We start from the raw sequence: 23243 nt of genomic DNA, 5'->3' as shown, positions 1-23243 counted from the left end.
TAAATTATAATGATTTTTGTTTGGAAATATTAATTTTTAATATAAAACAACAGCGTGTAACCAACATTTTTCCAAAACTTATTAATCTTCTTTGAGTAATAATAATAGTAATAAGTAATTTAATAAAATTTTGAATGTCCGAGAAAATTTTTTTTTTAGTATTTTGAGGATTTAAAAATCCAATGATTATTGTTAAAAATAACCCATTTTCTGTGAAATATTTAAAGAATCTAGAACTGTTTAAAAATTGCAAATCCAGTCAGGAATGTAATTATTTTTGTTCTAAAATACATATTTTTGTATAAAACGCTAACATAACCTAAGCATATTTAAAAATGTCTATTTGCATGGATGAAATTCTTAAAATACGTCAATTGATGGAAAATTGTTAATTTTTGGAATCTAATAATTTTTAATTAAAAATATTCATGTCCAGTACATAACGATTACATAACCTTGAATTGTTAAAAGATTCTGAATATTATTCAAATTGTAATGCTTTTTGTTTTAAAACACCCATTTTAAGTGTACAACGCTGAGGTGGAACTTAAGTTGATTTAAAATTGTTATTTTTTTAAACCTAATAATTTTTTATTAAAAATATTCACGCGCGGAATATAAAGCTAACATAACCTTAAATTGTTAAAAGATTTTGAATTTTTTTCAAATTATAATGATTTTTGTTTCATAATATGATTTTTCTTATTAAGAATGTTCTAACTGGACCTTCAAGGTCGAAATTAGTTAATATTTACCTTGATCTATAAAATATAAAAAGACCTATTTATTATTAAAATGAATTTTAGAATAGTAAATAAGTTATATTCAAGTGTAAATAATAAGAAAATCTTTAAGATAATTATTTATCAAAATATAGTTATTTGTATATTTGTGGTTTTCTTCCTCTTTCAACAAAAAAGAAAATAATTTCACTCAAATTTAATTTATAAATTTTTATTCTATCCCTTGAATTGTTCTTTACAATTGTATTCTAACTAAAAATAATTTGTGGTATTATTTCAAATAATATATATATATTCATTTTTATCATGATCTTATAAATAGAAAATAATTAAAATCACTTAATTTTATATTAATTTTTCGGATTAATTTTTTTAAATCAACGTTAGTAAAATTTTCTAAAATTTAATCAGCTTTAATTTGTAGAATCCTTTTAAATATACTTAAATTATTAAAATCAATAAGAAAGTCCTTGAAGTTTTTTAAAATTTCATAAAACATTTCAAATCTTAAAACTCCTCTAAAATTCCTTTAAATTATCAAAATCAATTAGAAATACCTTGAAATTTTTATAAATATCTTATAATATTACAAATACTTTGGAATCTTTTTACTCATTTGAAAATGTTTAAGGCTCTCAATAATTTATTGGAATTATTAAAAATATTTTAAAGGCATTAAAATTTCTTGAAATTCCTTGAAATCTTTTAAATGTCTTACATTTTTTTTAAATACTATAAAATATTTTAAATTCTTTAAAATCAGAATTGAAATCAATAAAAAATTTCTTTTCTATGACATACCTTTAAATTATTTAAACAAATTAGAAATTCTTAGAATCTTTAAAATTGCCTAAAATATTTTTAATTCTTTGAAATCCTTTGAATCCCTCTTATTGCTTGAAATTTCCTTGGAATTTAAAAAATGAAATTTTTTTAAATCCCTTGATACTTTTTACATGATTGTAAAAATGTAAAACTAGCAAATTTGCTAATTGGAAATTGTTAATAAAAATAAATTTTCATCTTGCACTGTCATGTTTTGTAAACTAATTCTGTATTCAAACAGTTTTTTCTAATCTGTTCATTTATTTTATTTGTTAGTGCAAAATTGTGGAGCTTTAGCATATCCTTAAACATTTCATTTGTTTAACTTTTGATATCTTATGAAATCTTAGAAATCCTTAAAAATACATTCAAATTATTAAAATCGATTGAAAAATCCTGAAGTGGTAAAATACCCTTAAATATTTCAAATTGTTTTAAATTTGTTGATATATCTAAAAATTTTCAAAATCTCTTTGAAAAGTTGTTTAAATCTTTAAAAATACCACCAAATCTTTAAAATCCTTAATTTATAGAAATCTATTAATAAATCCTTGTAGTCTCAAAATACCCTTCACTATTTTAAATGCTTTGAAATCTATTAATTTGATGTCTGTTAAAATCTTTTTATTCTTCTTCAGAATTCTCGTAATCTTTAAACCGCCATAAAATCTTTGAAATCTTTAAAAACGCCTTCAATTTGGAATCGATTGATAAATCGTGGAATTTCAAAACACCCTTCAATATTTAAAATTCTTTGAAATCTTTGAATGTCTTCTAAAATTTCTTTAAAAATCTTCGGAATCTTTAAAAATACCATCAAAATTTTAAATTTCTTTAAAAACGGTTTAATTTATTGAAATCGATTAAAAAATCTTGAAGATTTAAAATGACCTCAAATATTTAAAATTCTTTGCAAGTTTTTTCATATCCCTTTAAAATATTTAATATATCTTTAAAATTCTTCACAATATAATCTTCTTTATAATCTTTAAAAACGGCATAAAATCTTTTAAACCTTAAAAATGCCTTCAATTTGAAATCGATTAAAAAATCTTAGAGATTTAAAATCCCCTTAAATATTTCAAATTCTTCGAAAGTTGTTTAATATCCCTTTAAATCTTTCAAATCTCTTTAAAATTTCTAAAAATCTTCCAAAATACCAAGTAATCTTTTGATATCCCTAAAAATCATTTTATTCTCGTTAATCCTTTAAAATTCCTCTAATTTACTGAAATCGTTTGAAAAATCTTGGATATTTAAAATACCCTTGAATATTTTGAATCTTTTAAAAGTGCCACAAAATCTTTAAAATCCTTTAATTTTTAAAAATCTGTTAATAAATCGATTTAGTCTTAAAATACCCTTAATTATTTAAAATTTTTCGAAATCTTTGAAAACATTTAAATTCTTTTTAAAACTCCACAAAATCTTTAAAAACAACAAGAAACCATTTGATATCCCATAAAATATTCTATTTCCTTGAAAATTCCTCGTAATCTTTAAAAACGCCTTAAAATATTTGAAATCATAAAAATGCCTTGAATTTGAAATTTATTAAAAAATATTAGAGTTTTAAAATCCCCTAAAATATTTAAAATGTTTAAAAATCTTTTGATGTTCCTTCAAATCTTCAGAATCTCTTATAAATTCCATAAATTCTTTAAAAATACCAAGCAATCTTTTGATATCCCTTAAAATATTATTTTTTTTAAGATTCTTCTTATTCCTTAAAAATGTCATAAAACATTTGAAATACTTAAAATTCCTTTAACTTGAAATCGATTAAAATTCTTGGAGTTTTAGAACCCCCTTAAATATTTTAAATTCTTTAAATTATATTTTTATCCCTTTAAATCTGTTTGAAATCCTTTAAAATTGCTTCAATTTATTGAAATCGATTGAAAAATCTTGGAGATTTAAAATACGCTCAAATTTTTTGAAAGTTTTTTACTATCCCTTGAAGTCTTTGAAATCTGTTAAGATTTTCTCAAAATGATTAAAAATAGTTAGAAATCTTTTGATATCCCATTAAATCTTTTAATTCTCTTAAAGATTTTTCGTAATCTTCCAAAACGGTAAAAAATCTTTGAAATCTTAAAAAATATCTTCAATTTGAAATCAACTGCAAAATCTAGGAGTTTTAAAATGACCTGGAATATTTCAAATTCTTTGAAATCTATTAATATTCGTTAAAATCTTTTTATTCTCTTCAAGAATTCTTGTAATCTTTAAACCTTTGAAATCCTTCAAACCCCTTTCAGTTTAGAATCGATTGGGAATCGATTGAAAAATCTTCGAGATTTAACTTAACTTCAAATATTTCAAATTTTTTGAAAGTTTTTTGATATTCCTTTAAAATCTTTACAATTTATTAAAAATTTCTCAGAATCTTTAAAAACACCAATAAATCTTTTGATATCCCTAAAAAAATCTTTTCTATTTAAGATTCCTCGTAATCTTTGAACACACCAGAAAATGTTTGAAATCGAACAACTCATTGCCTCAATGAAACCAGTCAGAATAAATCAAAACTTTTGAAAAACATCCAATTTGTTTTAAATATTTTTAAGCTAATGTCGATTAAATTTACAACTTTAAAAAACAAAACAATTTTACAAAATCGTAAAAAGTTTTGCTTTTTCATAAAACAATTCTTAAGCATATATCTTATTTTTACAAACTCGTTTATTATGTACGCCCATATTGAATTACTCTTTATTCGATTGATGTGAAAGGAATGGTAAGTAGATCTTGAGGTTTCAGAGACAAAAATAAAATTTTGTGCTACCCTAGAAATTTTTATTATTGCTCGAAAAGAATCATGAAGAATATCTGGGAAATAAAACAGATTGCGATATTTCCAGGATGCAGCTTTTAAAATAGGTACATCGTATATAAAGCACAGCCTCTGCAAAGTTTGTTTTATGTCGAGAAAGCTAGCGATACAATCAAACTATCAGAAGGACGTACGCTTCAGACGAAAAAATGAAATTTTCTTTTCCAGAAAAAAAGTTAGTTTCCTCATGTATATCCCTTTTTAAAAGAAAAGAAACTGGATAAAAATTGAGTGCCCGGATTCAATAAGGGTGCATTAAATTTCACCTTCAGATACATTCTTCAAAAATTTAAATTTTTTCAATTTTTTTAATCCTCTAGGAAACTTCATCTTAGCAGGAAACAATTTTATGTATCTTTAATTTCATCCAGGACTTAAATTTGAGAAGAAAATAAAAAAAAATATTAAAAAAAAAACTAAGATAACTTGGCGAGAATGAAGGTATTTTCTGATCCAGATATCACTCAAAGTTATTTTAAGGGTCATTATCTCCATTCGTTAAAAAAAATTTCCATAATTTCTTTGATCAAAGAATCAATTTTTGAACATTTCATTTTTTAATACTCGTAATCAATTATTGCTATTTTTTATTTTACTTCGCTAATTTTGATTTAAAAAATTAATTTAATGATTGTACTTGGCGGTGATTTGCCATCGTAAATTTGAAATTTAAAATTATTGAACATAAAAATTTTTTAGTTTATAAAATTAAATCTGTAAATAATGCCTTTTCTTAAAAAAATCATAGAAAACATTATGCTCATTGAGAAATATTTGAGCTTTCTAATACTCTTCTGCGATTAAAATAAAATTTTCAAACTATTAAATGTTAGGTTTCTTAGCTGAAAATTAGCATAAAAAAAATTGCCGGAAACTGATATTGATAAACAAAAATCTTTCAATTTCAAAGGTTCATGTTTTTAAACCATTTTAGGTTATGTTAGAATTTAACAAAAAATTGGTTTTTAAAAATAAAAATGATTATAATTTTCACAAGTTTTAAAATTTTTCAACAATTTTAAATTAGGTTAGTGTTTTTCGTTAAAAAATTGTATTTTTAATGAAAATAATTATATTTTAAACAATTCACAATTACTGTTTTTGTTAGCGTTTTTACAGAAATATTGACATTATTAAATAAAAATCATTAGATTTTAAAGGTTTATAACTTTTTAAGATATTTAGGATTCAGGCTATATCAATTTTTTCACAGGAAATTGGTTATTTTAAATAAAAATCATTCGTTTTAAGAAGTTTTAGATTTTATAAACAATATTAAGGATAATGTTTTTTGTCAAAAATTGGAACTTTTGGAAAAAAATTATACGTTAAAGGAGATTTACAAATTTTAGACCATTTAAGGTTATGATCGCATCGTGAGATTGATGCACAATCAAAATTCATAAAAGTTACAAAACAAATTTGAAAAATCCTTTAAAATAATTTTTTTTTATAATATGGAGTCAGCTAGTAAAGACAACTTAGGTACTCACTTATTATTTTGTTAAATATATTAAAAAGCGGTATAGATGATATAATTAAAATTTTAAAAAATTGCATGGATACTCAGAACTTACAAAAATAATACACAAATGAATGAAAAAAAATCCGTAAATATATATTATTACCGAAATATAAAATTTTCTAAAATTCAAAAAACGACAAGATTTTTAGGCAATAGAAAATAAAATCCCGAATTTAAAAATAACCGAAACTAAAATTCACGATTTCGAGACAGACTTATAACATGAACGAATTATTAAATTCCCATTAATTTTTTAACTCCTGACATTTAGAACTGCTGAACATAGTCAATTAATTATTAATCTATGAGCTATTTCTGAAATTATAAGTAAGGCAAATGATTAAGTTAATCGATAATTAATAATATATTCATTTATTACTTTTATTTATTATTATTTATTTATTATTATTTTATACTATTATTTATTATTTATAACTCTTTTATACTATTATTTATTTATTACTTTATTATTCATTTATTAATTACCAATTCATTTATTTTTTAATTCGGTCAACTTATAATTCGTTACTTTATATTTTCGGCAATTTTTTTTGCTAGTTTGTGGTTTTTATTCCTTCTTTCGGTATTTTGTATCAGTCTCGGATATTCAGACATTTTTAAACATAGTGATGAAGAAATATTTTTTTTTGTATAATGCAGTTTTACAATATAATGCTACTATATAATAAACATAACTATTATATATAAATATATATATACATATATATAAGTATTTTAAAAAATACCTTATAATCTTCTAAAGTTTACCAAAAATTTTAGGAAATTTTGTTTATTCTCTTTAAAACTTTCAAAATAATTCAATAGCTCCTACAGTTTAGTTTTGAAATCTTGAAAAATCTACGTTTCTAAAAATTTGATAAAGTTTAACTCATTTTGAATCTTTTCAATTCTACTGTATACCTATCTCTAAATATTATTTAAATTTTTCCTGAATTTTTATTTATTCTACAAAGTTAAAAAAATTTTCTTAAAGTCTTTCAGATTCTTTTTTGCTCATTTAAAAAATTTTTTTAAATCTTCTCATGGAAGCTGGCAAAATGTTTTATATGTTCCTGAAAATTTACAACATTCTTAAACAATATTTAAAAACTTTAATTAGTTTTTAATAGTTGCACTGTTTTTTTTCTTTAAAAATTTGAATTGTTAATTTAAAAAATCGTAAAATTTGTTATATTATTGTTATTCTTTAAATTATCATTGAAAGTCATTAAGTCAAAATATTTGGTTTTGTTAGTGTCTTAAAGTAGAAGTGACTACATTGAATCAAAATTCTTGAAAGTTACAAAAATTAAAAATTTTTCCACAATTGTAGTGAACAGTTGAACTTGAAGTTAATGAAAATAATTTTTAGCAACAAAACTCAAAAGTATCAACCAGTTCAATTCGACAAGAAAAAAGTAACACTTTTCAACCAATAGAATTAAAAAAGACTAATTTTTGCAAAAATAGCTGAACCATCAAACAAAAAGATGAACTCTCAATAAAAAAATATTAATTCACTATTCAAATAGACAATTTGCTAACAAAACAAATAAAATTTCAACCAAATACTTGGATTTTTAACTTATAAAGAAAAAAATTTGAACGGAAAATGGAAAAGATGCATTTCTAGATAAAAAAAAAATAAATTTCTGACCAATAAACGAATTTACGACAAAATAGTTCATGATAAATCTTTAACAAAGAAAATGTTTTTTTGATGAAGTTAAGTAACTGTGAAACAAGTGGCTGAGTTTTTAATGTGAAAAATGAATTCTTAACAAACAATGTAATAGTTAATATTAAAAAAAAATTCTTTAATTTTGATTATAAAATAGCGGAGTCCTGAAACAAAACAGAATAATTTTCAACCTTGTTTTTATGTATAAAGGAATGAATTTTCAATCAAGAAAGTTAACTGTTTTAGGAAAAAGGGACAAATTTTTGACAAAACATATGAATTTTCATTTTAAAATACCAATTCTCGATAAAAAAAGAAATAGTCACATTTTCAGTAAAGAAAATTAATTTTCAATAAAAAACAAACAAATTTTCCGCAAAATAGTTAAGTTTTCAAACTAAGAGAAAAATTTGTAACTAAAATTATGAAGTTTCAAAAAGTAATATATAAACCTTAAGAAAGGAATTCATTATTATAACCAAAGATTTAAATTTGCAACAAAAAAGTTGATTTTTTAGCCAAGAAGATTAATGTTGTACAAAAAAAAACGACAATTATCAACATAAAATCAATTTTTAATTGAGGTTCCAGTTAAAATTTTAATTTGTAAACAAAAATAAAACAAAAATCGGAAAAGATAAATTGAAAAAGAAATTAGTTCAATTTTCAAAAAAAAATTTAAGTTTTCAACAAAATAGTGGAATTGTTAAGCAAGCAAGATTAAATTCGAAATAAAAATATAATGCTAGACTTTTCCACGCAAAATATAGGACTTCGAACGAAGAATAGTTTCGTTTTCTTATTGGCTTCTATTAATTTAGTTCAAATTTAATTAAAAAAAACGAAAAATAGTAAAAGCTTTTTTAAAATAAGGTAAGGAATAAGAATTCTTAAAACAGAGGCAAAGAAACTTAATTTTCTTAACTTAATATAAAAGTCCAAGTACGAGCAGACTTTTTCTTCGTTTTCAAACATTATTTCTACAAAATAATCGCTTTAAAATCGAAATTTGTATCAATTAAAAAAATTTTAATTTCCTACATTAAGATTTTTTAATGGTAATAACATCCTCCAAAAATTAAGTAGATTTAATCAAAAGTATCATGCTACTATCAAATAGTTTTCACTCTTTATTAATTATTCAACTGACGCTCACATAAAATTTCATTTATATAATTCTAGATCGAATTATTTTAAAAGGTTAATAATTAATTATTATTGATTTTGATTGATTTCGAAAGAAGCTAAACAATTTTGCTTCACGATCAGATTTCTGTTTTCAAAAATTTTCGGTTAATGAGCGCGAATTTAAATCTCATTCATTATTTGATGTTGAAATTTAAGGGGATTTGGCATAGCCTTAAGGCCATGTGACGACACGGTCACGTGACCAAACCTAGTCTTCAATTTTTCTTTCCCAACTTACGTCTAAACAAAATGAGGTGTCTCTCTGAAAGTTTGAGAAATGAAAGAGAAGGTAATAAAGTCCATGTCTCTGCTTTGTTCCGGCGGAAATTTTGAGAAAAATTTTTTTTTTAAGAAAATACCAGTGGAAGTTTTCTTTCCCAACTTACGTCCACACGGAATGAGATATGGTGTTAAAAATTTGGCACGATAATTAGAAGGCAGGCAAGAATATGTATCTGGTCCTAAATAATTAGAATAGTAAAAAAAGTTTTTTTTTAATTACTGTTTTAGAGAAATACCGACCGTGCTGTCGCCAAACCCTGCAAGCAATTTGCAATGTTGTCAATGGGCTAATGATGAGGTTTATATTTATAAAAGTGGGACAAAATAACAAAAATCGCTCACGAACATTATGCATAAATAATGCAAAAACTAATGTCTGGTATCAGCTGCGTCAAAGCAGCACTAGCGCAGGGAGTAGAGAACTTCGAACTTCTAGGGGTCTGTTGGTAAAACAGATTGCATGATTACCGGCAGAGAAAGTTAAAAGTCAAACTTCGGCTGTAAAACCTAAATGTGTCCGTCGATAATCATTATTTGCATAAATAAACTTTTTTCTTCTTCCAACTCTTTGTGAGGCCACAAACGATCCTTTAATATTTATTAACATTCTCCGAAAAAAATTTCCGCGTTATTTAAACATTTATTTTTCAATATGGGTGAAAAAATATTGATCTTAGGGCTGAATTGATCAGCTGTTATAGTGATCACATGGCCTTAAAATCTTTAAATGGTTATTAACATCTTTCAAACGTTAATAAGATTTAATAAAAAGTATTATTAAGCTGCTATCCAATATTTTAAACTCATTATTAATTATTTAAATTACGGTTACATAACATTTTATTTATATAATTGTCGATGGAATAATTTTATAACATTCATTATTTTATTATTGATTTTGATTGCTTCAGAAGGATCCTCAAAAATGCAGCTGCTTCAGTGTCAGATTTAGATTTGCAAAAATTTCCGATAACTGAGCGCGAATTTGAATCTGTTCCTCAATTTGATATTGGCATTTGAGGGAATGCAAAAAGAGAAAAATAAAAAAGGTAAGTTAGCGCGAAAGCCTCGTTTTAAAATGGAATGTGAATTTAATTGAAAAGCAAATCCCCCTAGGGCCACTCTCCATTTTCTATGTTCTGCATCTTTTCTCGGCTTCAACCTACTTCCAACGCTAGTTAATAGCTCATTTCAGGTTACTTTTGGCACATTCTTATCGCACCATGTATTCGTTTATTTTTTCATTTATCTGCAATTTAGCTCAAGTTAGCATCTTTAAATGGCTGCTTGGTTTGATACAATATTTCTTATATTTGATACAAAAATAAAAAACACAAACAAAACCGGGACACGTAATTTATTGTGTTGTTTTTAATCTTTAAAATCGAATAATTTGCGATAAAAAATACCAATTTCTGGTTTAAAAAGAGAACAAAGATAACAGAACTGGGATCTGGGATCTATTTTTTTTTGGCACACTACAAAAAATGGTAAACAAAACTGATTGCCGCAATCTTAATTTGTCATCTTAAATGTGTGATTTGGAGGACTTTAATTTGTCTAATAAAGAATATTTTTTCAAACAAAATTTATTTGCGACATACTTTACTAAATTTTGCAGCCAAATATTTTTGATTTCACCAAATTTATGAAATTCATGGACACGAAATTTATGGAATTCATGGACACGAAATTTATGGAATTCACAGAATCAAAGAATTCACAAAACTTAAGGAATTCTCGGAATCAAAAGATTTCACGGAATTCTGAGAATGCATGCAATTTATGGATTTTAATTTAACATAATTCATGGAATTAAAGGAATTCACTAAATTTATGGAATTCAAGGAATTCACGGAAATTATGGAATTGACGAAATTCAATAAATTCACGAAATTCACGGTATTTATTTGATTTAAGGAATTTCGTGGAAATAATGGAATTAATGGAATTCACGGAATTCACGGAATTCAATGAATTGCCAGAATCAAAGAATTCACAAAACTTAAGGAATTTATGAAATCGAAAGATTTCACGGAATTCAGAGAATGCATGGAATTTATAGATTTAAATTTCACATAATTCATGGAATTCAAGGAATTTGCTAAATTTATGGAATTCGAAAAATTTGTGGAATTCAAGGAATTTATGGAAATTATGGAATTGACGAAATTCATGAAATTCACGGAATTTATTTAATTCAAGGAATTCGTAGAAATAATGGAATTAATAACATTCATGGAATTCACGAAATTCACGGAATTGATTGAATTTAAGGAATTTACGGAAATTATGGCATTTACGAAATTCATGGAAATCGCGAAATTCATGGAATTCACGACATTCATGAAAATTACGAAATTTAGGGAATACATGACAATCATGTAATTCGCGGAATTCCTGTTATAAAATAAATTCATTAAATTTATGGAATTCAAGAAATTCACGAAATTGACTGTAATCACAGAATTCACAGAATTCGAAAATTTAATGGAATTCAAAGAATTCTCGAAATTGACGGATTTGACGGAATTCAATGAATCCACGAAATTTACGGGATCAAAAGGATTTCAAAAATTTAAGGAATTCACGGAATCCAACAAAATTTTAGGAATTCGCTGAATTTTTGGAAGTCCATCAATTTTATGAATTCCGCGATTTCATTGAATTCCATGAATTCCACGAATTCCTCTAATTTCATGATGAAAATTGCTTGAATTTCGTGAATTCTTCAAATTCCACGAACAATTTAAATATCCAGAATTCTTAGAATACCATAAATTCCATGAATTAAATAAATTTAATGAATTTCGCGAATTCCAAGAATTTAGTGAAGTACTTGAATTCCGTGAATTCAATCGATTCTGTGTATTTTATGAATTCCGTGATTTTCATCAACTTCGTTTATCCCATGAATTCTCTGAATTACATTGATTCCATAAATTCTTTGATTCCTTAAATTCCTTGAATTCCGTGATTTCTATTAAATCCGCGAATTTTTTGGACTCCGTAAATTCCTTGAATTCAGTAAATTCTGTGAATTCTCAGGATTTCATAAATATCTTATATTCCTAAATTTCGTGAATGCAATGAATTGCGTGATTCCTTAAATTTGTCAAATTTAAGTTATATGAATTCCTTGAATTGTGTAAATTTAGCGAATTCCACGAATATCTTGAATTCCATGAAATCCTTAAATTCCATAAATACGCCTTTTATATGCTGTATGCTAACAAGAGTTTTGGCTTTGTCAGCAAATTTTTTTTCCTGAGAAGTCATTTACATTCTTTTTTCAGTTTTTGCTTTTAGGTTTCGGAAATTAACTTCCAATGCATGTACTGGAAGTTTCGAAGCGAAATTTTTAACAGTGTACACATAATTCTTATTACAAATTTAATGTTGCATTTTACAAACAATCAAAAATTAGCCTTTTTATGAGATGATCAATTTGATCATTAATAGAAAAAAACGAAATTGTTACTATTTGTTACTGAAAACCAATATTGTTATGCTATTTTATTAATTTTGCTTCACATTACCCAATTTAAAATAAAATTGATTTAATTTTCAGTTTAGCTAATAGAGAAATACAATTATAGGATAAAAAATTATATAGTACAAATTTAAGATTTGAAATTAAATTTGTGCTTGAAAAAAAGATCTTTCTCTTTTCGCTCCACTGGGAATCAAACCACATAACTTCTGATAATTAAGATTTCTGATAATTTAAAGTGCCATTCGCTGATGATATAACAGATTCATTCAGAAGAATTTAAGAGTCGTTAATTAACAAAATTAAAAATTGAAACTATATAAAAATGACATTAAAAAATGGTTATCCCACAGAATTGTTAAAAGAGAAGACATTTGAATAGTTTTATCTGCTAAAAATACTTTTAATGAAATTATTTGTTCAACTGTTAAAGAGTTGTTTGATGTATCTTACAAAGTAAATATTATTTTTAAAATATCATGTTTCAATTATATTATTATATATATCGGATAAAAAAGCTATAGACAAAAATGACACAGCTTTGGATAAAGATACTTGTTCATACTCTCATAATTTGGATTTCAATTTTTAAAAAAATTAGTTTCAAAAATAAAACAAAAGATAAAGATTAATATAAAAAAAGATAAAAATGCAGTCAAATTTGCAACAGATATTAAAACCTTGCAAACCATATATCATAACTTCGTTTCAGCAATTAAAATAGTTTAATGTTTTACAATATTTTTTCTGGAATAATTTGATTTGCCCGGGTAAAAGTATTACATAGCATCTTAAATAAAAATTAAAAAAATGCTTCAACGTATAACGTAATTATGACTTATAAATTTCACATTATTATTATTAATTTTATTAATAATTAATTCTAATAAAATATTATTAATTATAATTAATTACAAACCAGGATGTTATCCTGCGATTGTTAATAATTTAAAATATTTTTCCTGCAATTTTTAAAAATTCAAAGGCTTTCCTGATGAATAAATTTAATTTTGTCCGCATTTTTGAGACAATGTTTTTTGAGTTCTACAATGTTATTCAATTTCTACAATTTTTGTTTTTAGATACTTTTCTATCACAATAAATATAAATAATTGAGAAACAATTTTGTCTTAACTGTCTATAGCTTTCTCATAATATTTTTATTATTTATCGTTCGACATGATTCTTCATTCTCTTCTTAATACAAGAATGCTACTATTTGTACAATAAAATTTCTAAACTATCAGTTTTTCTAACTACAAAATTCTTTTGCAAACCATAATTTGAAAAATGATGCAGGTATTTATTGAAACGCATAGTTAAAGAATATCAAAAAATAAACGCAAAATAATTTTAGAAGTATTTTTTTGAATGGCATACAATTTTTGAAAGTAGAACATTTTGAAACTAATTTCTGTTTAAAAGTGGTAGTCACGTTATCTAATCACGACAATTTTTGTGTTAACATGGGATTTGGTTCTCATTCAGGATTTGGCAGTGAAAGAAGGTATCGTCAAATATTATTTGAAAATAAAAAAAAATTGTTGGTGATTTTGGCAAATATCTTCAATTCGGGATTTTTTTAAAAATTAAAAAAAAATTATATAACTTTGGTTCTAATTGATCGATTTAACTACGGTACGTATGAATATTTTTTTTTTGGAAATTGTTCGAAAAAAATAAAAATAGAAAACGCGTTTCCAAAAAAGTGCAAGTTTTTATTATTATTATTATTTCACCAGTTAAATCGTGCTGATCCAAATTTTGAAAAAAGTTTCTTAGTAAATTACCTTCTTATTTCATAGAGAAATTTCCAACCAACAAAATTTTTGACGACTGAAGAATACGTTCGTTAGAAAATCGATTCATTCGGAAAGATCTTAAATTACTGAGACAACTATCTAAAAATATTCTTCAGTAGAACTGCAGAGGATAAAATAAATATTTTTTTTGTATAAAATCACCATGAATTACTCTGCAATTGTGGTTTAATAATTTTTTTAACAAATTAAATTGATATAATTACAATCGGATTTTTTGTTTTGGTTTGTTCGTTATGGTCCAAATTTAGCCGTTGGATTCTTGTTTTTTCTTTTAACCGGAGTTTATATCAATTTGATTATTGGACGTTAAATGGGATTTTCAATTTGGATTTTAATCTAATTTAAATTTCTTAAATTTTGACAAAATAAATTAACAAATTATCAAACTTCTACAGCTCTACTAGAAACAAAGTTTCTTGATAATTCTGTTGATTTAATTATTGTAAATTGTGTTCAATAAATCTGAATAGTTTAATTTGAAAATCAATTTTTTTAGTACAAATTTGAATAGTCGATTTTCGGTTTAAAAAATCTTTGATCGTTGAAAATCTAACCATTTTGTGGAAAATTCGCGTATTTTGTGAAAAAATGATTTTTTTGTAGAAAATTAATCTTCTTAGTTGAAAATTGATCTTTCTAGTTGAAAATAAAAATATAAATAATTTTCAAACGTCCAAATCGCAAATGTTTTTAGAAAAAATTGAAAAAGGCAAGCCCAACTTGCTTCACAATTACGTATTTTTTTCGTCTCTCAAGAGCTACAAACGGTCTTGGATTGTTTTGCCTTCATGTAAGTAGGAGAGAGTCAGGCTAATAAGCCTATAATTTTTTTAAAGTCGTTTTTTAATTCAAAAAAATTGTGTGACCACGTATTTGGTATGGTTTTGGTTCCAGAATTTAGTTCGCTACAAAATTTTACTGATGAAGAATAAAAAAGAATTAAGACAAATTGGATTTTTTTATATTCTATTCTTTTCAGTAAAATTCAAGTGAATTTAAAGGACTTTTAGTTAATTGAAAATATATTGATGAAATAAATAAAAATTCAAAGTGAATTAAAAAAAATAAAGTTATTTTTAAAAAATCAAGAAAATTTAACAAATTATGAAATCTGAATAAATTCATTGAATTCAATGAATCTGAAAAGAGCTTGGAAAAATCTAAGGATATTCACAAATAATAAAATCCCGATAAATTCTATAAAAACTGATAAAATAATTTTAAATCCTGGAAATTTTATTTAAATACCTTGAGAGCTTTTAAAATGCCATAAAATTAATTAAATTCTAGGTCCTGTAAGATCGTGTTTTATCATCAGAAATCCTAGACTATTTTAAAATAACCAGGAAGATTTACGATTTTTTAAAATTCCCTGAAATTATTCAAATCAATTAGAAATTTCTTGAAATCCTTTCAAACACGATCAAACATTTTTTTATCTTTTGTAAACGTTTGAAACATTGTGAAGATCTTAAAAAGGCTTTTCGGATTTTTCAAGTATTCCAAAATATTTTAAATCCTTCAGAATCTTTTCAAAATATTCAAATTGAAACACTTGCAAATATTGATTATTTTTTTAATTCTCTTGAATATTCAAAATCTTCTAGAATTTCTTCAAATTATTAAAATGAATTAGAAATTACATGAAATTTTTTTAAATATCCTAAAATATTACAAATACTTTCAAATCTTTGTAAATTTGTTGAAATTTTTTAGTTTTTTAAAAAACCTTAAAATTCTTAAGAAAACCCTAAAATATTCTAAAGATTTTAAAATTTTTTGAAATTCTTCGAAACTTTTCAAAGGCCTTTCAAATTCCTTTGTTTTTTCATATTCCCTAAAATTTTTTTAATTCCTTGAAATCCTTTTCAAATATTTTAATCAATTAAAACTTTCTTAGAATTTTTCAAAACAGCCTGGAAATTTAAAAAATATATATTTTAAATTCTTTGAAATACCTTAAAATAATTAAAATTACTTAAAATAGTAAAATACGTTGGAATTCTTAAAACTACCTTAAAAATTGTAAAGTTTGTTTGAAATTTCATGAAAGTTTTTTAATTCCTGAAATTTTCGTTTAATTTCATTGAACACCCTAATTTATTTCAATGTGTATGTAATTTTTTGAAATCCCTTGATCATTTTTAAAGGACTTTCAGGTTCCTTTAGATTTTTTCAAAACCCTGAAATATATAAAATCCCAAGAATCCTTTTTAAATATTGAAGACATTAAAAAATTTTTCAAAATTTTCGAAGATAGCCTAAAACATTTCAAATTCTTTCAAATGTTTCGAAAAACCTTGAAGCATTCAAAAGCACTTAAAAATATACTTGAATTATTATAAATCTTTTAAATATTTAAAATCATTTGAAATCAATTCATATAATTGGAATTGATGACAGTTTTTTGAAATTTAAAAAAAATATCTTGAAAAACATCTTTTAAAATTTCTAAATTATTCACAAGTTTTTTATTTTCGTAAGGATTCATTGAAATTTTTGGAAATATCCTCAAATTGTTTAAGATCTTTTAAAATCCTTTGAAATATCTTCAATTTATCGAAATCAATTCAAAATTCCTTGAAGTTAAAAAAAGAACACTAAGCAATTTTTAATATTTCGAAATTTTTTTAAATACCCACAAAACTTTTGAAGCTTTTAAAAATTTCTTGGAATTTTAAAAAATACTGTAGAATTTTGTTAATTGTTGTAGACCCCTTGAAATTATTAGAATCTATTAATAATTATTTTAAATATTTTTAAATATCCTTAAATCTTCTAAATTCTTTTAAATTATTGCAAATACATTATTTTGATGCAAACTCCTGTTAAAAAAATCCAAAGACAAAATTTAGACCACAATGAACAAACAAAAAAAACTTCTATTGTAATCTAAAAATAATAACAATAATAATAATTTTCGGTCAAAAATGAAAAATTTGGTCATTGGGTTCTTGTTTTTTTTTTACAGGAGTTTGCATCAATTTGAATTTTAGACGTTAAATAGGATTTTTCGTTTGGATTTTAATCTAATTTAACTTTCTTAAATTTTGGAATCTTTTTAAATTCCACAAAATAGTTCAAATCCTTGGATATCCTTTTAAATCCTTTCAAACTTTTAAAGCATCATAAACATTCTTTTGTTTTAAGAATACTCTAAAATCATTCAAATCCCTTGAAATGATTTAAAATTATTAAAATGTATTAAAAATTCCGAGAAATATTTTTAAATATTCTACAAAATTTCAAATCGTTTGAAATATTTTAAATTAAAATTTCTTCGAATATCTAAAACTACCTTAAATATTTTGTAAGAATTTAAGAATATTCAGGAAAGTTATTAATTTATTATATTTAATAATGAATTAATAATATTTAATAATTTCTTGGCTAAGAAGTATTGTCAGTGAATTCTTCATTTGTTTATAAAAATACACCAAAAAATACGACAAATAAATGATTTTTTTTTTAAAGTAATCCCTCTACTGAATTTCATTAAATTTTTTTTTTTTATAATTCGATAATTTGTTTTCTTCACTTACCTGACTCGTACCAACTTCAAATTCGTTTTCTGTGTATGTAACTTCTGTACCACCTTCGTATGTACTATTGTCACTTATGGCGAGGCCCAAGAGACATATCTGAAAAATAAAAAAAATGGTGTTGCCATTGTAAAATTGTCTTATTATTTATAATTTACAACAAAAAATACTTTAAAAATGTAATTCTTGTAAACAAATTTATATTTAAAATGCAAAACTACTTTGCAAGTTGAAGAAAGAAGCAAACTTGTTTTTATTTCTTTGTTTATTATTATAGCTAGAAAAGCAAGGAAAAATCGTTTATGGTCCGAGATATATACGTATAAAGCAAAGCGTTTTATTTGCGAATGTTATCACGATTTTCAGAGAAGCACGTACAAGTCGGATAAAAGAAAAAGCGCTCTAATTTAATTTTATGGCTGCGAAGCTGCTCGAAAACAGACATTCCAGCCAGATAGAAAAAATTTGAAAACATACTTGGAAATTATTCAACTTTTTCCTGAAAATCTCTTTATCATTTTAATTTATTATGAAAAAAATTTCATTGAAAAAAACGAGCGCTGAGCGCGCCATTTTTAAATTAGGACATAAAATTATGATCAATACAAAATTTGTTTATTTCATAGTAACTTTTATCTGAAACTACACAAAAGCATGGATATTATTTTTAAGCTATTTTTAGTCAAATATTTTGGATATTTTTTCAAGTCTTATTACTTTTTATTAACAATAGGAAGTTTAGACTAAAAAAGAAATGATGGAACATAAAAAACAATTATTTAAGATAATAATTTTTTCTTTGAATCTCATTTTTTGTTCTAAATCACCGAATTCTAGTTTCAATTATAATGATTTATGTTTTAAAGCACCCATTTTTCGTTTAAAACGTTAAGATAAACTTAATTTTTTTTTGAAACTATTAATTTAATTAAAAATCTACAGGTTGATGAATTTTGTTTTGTATTGAAAATACCAATTTCCGACGAAAAACACAAATATAATCCAAAATTGTTGAAAGTTTCTAAATCTTGTTAAAATTATAACGATTTTTGTTTGAACATGCTAATTTTCTATGTAATAAGAACATAAAATTATAAAAAATTATTGATCTTCGAAATCTCGTGATTTATGCAAAAATAATTTTATTGTTTAGATATTATGAATATTCTTCAAAATATATTGATTTTTTGAATTAAAAATAGCAAAATTCGATGAAAATTGTGTTTTGAAAATCTTGGAAATCTTTTGAAATGTTTTTACGTATTTTCAATAATCCTCTCAAAATTAATTCTTTTGAATGAAAAATCATTTTACATTTTTCTATGAATTTTAATAAATTTCAAAATCAGATGCAGATCAAAATTTGTTTTTCCGAATATTAAAGAATGAACGATTTTTCTAAATTTTCGAAACGTTATCCAGATTCTAATTATTTTGGAATCTTTTTAAAACTTCTAAATGTCTTTTAAACTGGATCTAATTTTTTACAAAACTTAGATCAGATTTCTAAGAGAGTTTTAGAGCCTGATTTTTTTAATTAGGTTTTCAATTTTTTTATAGATTAACAAATATGACCAAAAAATGGCTATATTTTCTATTTGACGTTCCCGTTGCTCGTTCATAATAGGAAAACTGTTTAAATCGCCTAAGTTGCATAGAGTACCCTTACTAAAAAATATTCCAATATCAGTTAATAAACGAAACATTTTTTATAAACAAATTATTTGTTGAAAAAATGTTTTTTAAGATTTTCCTTAATCATGCCTTTTTCAAGGTATATTGCAAGAAATTTGAATGGAAACAATAATATATTTGGAAAATTTTCTCTTAAGATTATAATTGTTTATATTATAAAGAAAGTTATTGAACAAATGCATTAATTAGGTATTTTTCGACAGAAAAATTCGTTTTTCTGGATGTCAATTTTTTTAATAGGGAACTTCATGATGATTTCATCAAAATTTATAATTGGTTGATAAATTTTATGATTAAAAAAATTTAATAAACAAATGCATTATTCGGGCATCTGTCGATGGAAAAACTATTTTTTTTTAATGTCAGTCTTTTTAATTGAGAACCTAATTAAAATTTCATTTAAAATCATTCTTAGTTGTTAAATTCTATGATTTCTTTAAACAAATTCAATAAAAAAACGTGTTAATTAGGCATTTGTCTACCGAAAAATTCGTTTTTCTTTCTATGTCAACTTTTTTAATAAAGGAAGTTCATAATAACTTCAGCAAATTTCATAACTTTTTCGTTAATTTAATGATTTAAAAAAATGCATTATTGGGGTATTTGCCGACGGAAAATTTTGTTTTTCGATGCTAGACTTTTAAATGAATTTTTGTGCTAGACTCTTGAAAACTTCATTGAATTTACCAACTAAGTATGATTAATAATCAAATTTTCCTTAAGTCCCCAATTTAAAAAACTAACCATGAACGTCAAATAGAAAAAATGGCCATTTTTATCATATTTGTTTATGTATGAAAAAAATTGAAAAACAAATTTTAAAAACAGGCTCAACACCTCTTTCAGAAATCCTATCCTCTTTTTTCTTTCAAATTTTTTTTTGGTCAAAATCGGTCAATATTTGTGAGCTGTACGCTGTCTTGAACCAAAAAAAAATAATTTTTTTCCCACTTTACGGCATACAAGCTTACCTGGAGCTTTGAATTTTGCAGGCGAAAAAGAACGCCTAATTTTAATTGCAAAAAAAGACAACAAGAAAATTAAAAAAAAAAACGCTTTGCTCCCATAAGTAAAATTGTATTTGGATTATGTTCCTTAAATCTCACCCTTAAGTGGCACTATGGGTAAAAAATACCCACGAAAATTTCAGAGCTGAAATTAGCTGTACTGAATTCGAAAAAAATGGACCACGTTTCGATTTTTGTCAGTAATGAACATCATTACGTTGGGGACCCGCTCAAAGTAGACCTTTAAGAACTGTGGGGTATTAAAGGCCCGCTCTGCCGTCAGTGAGCCAAAAAGTGTTTTCAACAAAACTTTGTGCCATTGAAATTAGTGATTGTTGTTGATTTTCCAACGTAAGTTTAATATCTAAAGTAAAATTAATTTTTTCAAAATTATTTTATAGTCTCTTGCTCTTGTAGGTGGCCTACACTTTACGGCGGCGCTTGCTTTGTGAACAAGCAATCGCGTACAATCGCCCGATGTGCCACAGTTAAAAAACTGTTTTTTATGCTAGTTTTGTATTTTTTATTATTTATTTTTTTGCATTAAAATAAAAATAAAATTGATTTGGACATGGAACAATATGGCGTTTTATTTCAACACAAAATGGAGTTTTCACTTTAAAAATGAATACCTTTTTTGAAAGCATCAATAATGCAGTAATTTTATTCTTAAAGTGTAGTAACTTAAGAGTAAAACCGTAAATTTTTAGGTAAAAATATTAAAAAATAAGCGAGCTATAAATTTTTAAGTAAAAAAACTCACTATTTTTCGTTTGTCTTTCTTAAAAAATTTGTTTAACTTAAATTAAACTAATGACCAAAAAACCGATCCTATTTTTTTAAAATATCTTAAACTACATTAAATAATTTTTTTGTGGAAAAATATTTATTACCGGCTGCGGGAGACATGCTTGAACTCGTAGGGTTAAAAACACCCATTGTGTCTAAGAAAAATAAAAAATGGTTTAAATCATAAGAATGATTACAAATATCGAATGAAAATTAAAATTGCTGATATATAACTTTTACCTTTTTTTAAATTATTCATCAACGCTTGAACCTGCTAATTCTTTAGGGAGGGCGCTTAACCTTTTGAGTAGGATCAGCCGCGGTTTAATACAGGCTTCTATCTAAGCCCACCCAATAAAATTCTGAGATAAAATCTCTCATGGCCTTCTTATGAAAAAGGTTGTTTTTCTCAGACAAGGGCGTCTAAACACTCAAACTTATCTCATTCAGTATCTTTTTTAATCTATTAGTCTCCGAGATGAATCGCTTCGGGCAGAATATTCCATAAATCAGAAAAATCCGATTCTTCACGAAGAATCTTACTCATTCGTAAATATAAAAGTTGGGAAATTTATACGATTTCTTACGGGATGGAAGGAAGATCTTGCATACTAATGAGCTTTCACGATGAAATATGACTTTGTAAAGCTTTTCACCTGGGGTGATTGCTAGATAGATTAATCAGCACATCTTTTGGAGGGGTCTTGCCAAAAGAACGACCATCTTATAAAATATGATTTTCGATATCAAATAACTTCTTAACTGCCTACATTATTATTTTTTAATTGTTTGTTTGATTGTTTGTTTCTGATGTTTATGAAAAATGAATTTTTTATATCGATATATTCAATATAAAATGAAGAATTGAAATATACTAAGCTGCAAAGAAGTATAGCATATCTGCATGAATTACAGGATTTAGGATATTCTAGTTCTGAGATCCTAATAAAAGAAACGTATCTACGTAGATAAGTTTTAAAGCCTTTTTGAGCAATTTTTTATTAAAAATGCTAATGACGTCCGACATAAAATACTAACATAACATAACAGGAAATTTGTTTATTTTTAAAGCAAAATTAATTCTATTTGATCAATGATATAATAATTACTAACCTTCTAGATACCGTATTGAAAACAATTCCTAAGATTTTCATCTTAAAATTCTAAAAAAATTCAATAAGGTTTTGAAATATTGACTGGAATTATTTTATTGTAAATGAACATAAGAAAAAAATTTATAAAGTGATCTAAACAAAAAGTTTATAATTTTATTATTATTTTAAGTCTTTACACTCTTGTAATTTATTTTTTACTTATACAAAGATTTAAATACAGTCAAACTCTGATATAAAGCCTTCGGATATAGTTCTTCTGAGAATTGACGCCGCACCGCAAGTAGAAGTGAAAGAAGCTGCGCCTGGTGTGCGACGGTCATTCAGGCGTGACCAAACAAAAGCGGAACGAAACTCAATCGGAGTTTTCCCCACCACCGCCAGCCCCAAAACCAGCACAGTACAAAAGTTTTACTATAAATGAATTTATTACTTTTGTACTATTTTTTTTATAAATAAATGTTTATTAAAAAGATTTGAATCGCGCGCTCGATTACTGTTGTTTTTAGTCTTGAGTAGTTTAAGAAATAAAAAATAAAAAATAAAATTAATGTTAAATAAAATTTTTGTATTTTATAGGATCTATTTTATAAATTAATGAAAGAGGTAAGATTACTATTTTTTTAATTGATTAATTTTAATACCCTAACTCCATTATTAATTCATAATATTTATGAATAGACATTGAAACCGTGACCTGTT

The sequence above is a fragment of the Belonocnema kinseyi genome, chromosome 6 (genome assembly GCF_010883055.1).
Source record: "Belonocnema kinseyi isolate 2016_QV_RU_SX_M_011 chromosome 6, B_treatae_v1, whole genome shotgun sequence".
NCBI classification, from domain to species: Eukaryota; Metazoa; Arthropoda; class Insecta; order Hymenoptera; family Cynipidae; genus Belonocnema; species Belonocnema kinseyi.
This window is presented reverse-complemented; position numbering follows the sequence as displayed.